This window comes from Phalaenopsis equestris, unplaced genomic scaffold, assembly GCF_001263595.1.
Source record: "Phalaenopsis equestris unplaced genomic scaffold, ASM126359v1 Scaffold000002, whole genome shotgun sequence".
Classification (NCBI taxonomy): Eukaryota; Viridiplantae; Streptophyta; class Magnoliopsida; order Asparagales; family Orchidaceae; genus Phalaenopsis; species Phalaenopsis equestris.
In genome coordinates, this window is record NW_018164444.1 from 38794218 (window position 1) to 38796442 (window position 2225).

Here is a 2225-nt window from a genome sequence, read left to right on the forward strand (position 1 = left end):
TTGAAAAGGTTTATTTTAATTTTTAAAAATTTTAATGATGTTATTTTTTATTTGGCATAAAAATTTTTGGTGATATAAATGTAAAAATTGAAGTATATGTGCTAGATGTGTAAATACAAGAATTGGGTGGTATATATGTAAATACCCAAAATGAAAATATACAAAACATAAATAACACATAATTCTTACATTTATACCTATAGAGTATCTATGTTTTTTTATTTATTTATATAACACCCAAATCTCTAAATTACATTAAAAAAATATGCTAATATTAATTGATTGAAAGAGATTTTTAAATGTTTATTGAGGTATTATTTGAGTGTTATTTTAAAGGTATTGCGGTAGTTCTATGATGATATTCGACTGGTGTTATTTTATTGTTATTATAATATTATTGTAGTAGTATTGTGGTGCTATTGGGGAGTTATTGAGTTTTAATTATGATGTTATTTGATTCATATTGACGCGGTTCTCTGGTGTTCTGTGGTGGTATTTGACATATATTATTTTAGTGTTATTGTGACATTATTGAGATGTTATTGTGGTATTATTGTGACGTTATTGAGGTATTATTGTGATGTTATTGTAAATTGAAGTTATTGTGATGCTATTGTGATTGTTATTGTGGTGTATAGACAATTTGCATGCATACCACTCAATTCTTATGTATTTACATATCTAACACCTAAACATCATTTTCTTCGTACACCCATCGATCATATGGTTGAAATGGCTTATTTCAAGTTTTAAAACTTAAAATGATTGAATTTTTTGTGTGATATAATTTTTTTTGGTAATATAAATATGAAAAATAAAAATATAGGTGTTAGATATGTAAATACAATAATTGGTTGGTGTGTTTGTAAATACCCAAAATGAAAATATACAGAGCATAAATATCAGAACATATGTTGTTATTATGGTGTTATTGTGGTATTATTTTGATATTATTGAGGTGTTATTATGATATTATTATGGTCTTATTTGAGTTCGACTATTAGTTATCCAAAAATAAAAGGAAGATTTACATACATGCCACTCAATTCTTATGTATTTACATATCTAACACCCAAATATCAATTTTTTCATACACAACATTGGCCCTATGGATGAAAAGGTATATTTCAATTTTTGAAAATTAAAATGATAGTATTTTTTACGAGATATAAACAATTTTAGTGATGTAAATGTAAAAGTTAAATTATAAGTGCTAGATATGTAAATACAAGAATTGGGTGGTATGTATGTAAATGCCCAAAAATAAAATATACATAACATAAGTACCACATAATTCTTACATATCTACATATGGAGCTTCTACATCTTTATATTTCCTTTTATAACGGCCAAATCTCTAAATGACATAAAAAAAAAATCTATTAATATTAACTGATGAAAGCAAATTTTCAAATGTTTATTGAAGTGTTATTTGAGGGTTATTTGTGTGGTATTGCGGCAATTCTGTGGTGATATTCGACTGGTGTTATTTCAGTATTATTATGGTGTTATTATAGTATTATTGTGGTGTTATTATGGTGTCATTATGGTGTTCATAATAACACCAAAATAATACCGCAATAACACTATAACACAACATATGTTCTAATATTTATGTGTTATTACGGTGTTATTATGATATTATTCTGACGTCATTGAGTTGTTATTGTGGAATTATGTGGTATTTTTTCATAACGTCACACTAATATTGCAATAACACATTAATAACGTCACAATAACAATGAAATAACATCACTTGAGTACTACCACTGAGCCGCCACAATACCAATCAAATAATTTCACAATAACACCTCAATAACACAACCCAACTTGCAAAAACACATAAACCGCCACAATCTCACTTAAATAATGATGAGTCGGACAGGGTCATGCATTAAAATATAGAGTTTTTCAGTTTTTATTCAGTTGGTCCGCCGCTTATACATGACAATTTCATTGAAGTACGGACGCATGACTACGTATGGATTCCTGATGTAATATTTTTTTCACTCACAAACACTTTTTTTCTTTTCTTTATTCTTTTTTTTTTAAATGTGGATCATATTTTACTCTCCTTTTTGGGAGAAATTTGAGAGCGAATCCCTACTTTATTGAAAAATAAAACGGTCATTTAAGTCAAAAATACCATTACAACTCACACAAAAAGAATACAAATCAATTGAAATATTTGGATCACCCTAAATAAGACTAGATGGATAACTACG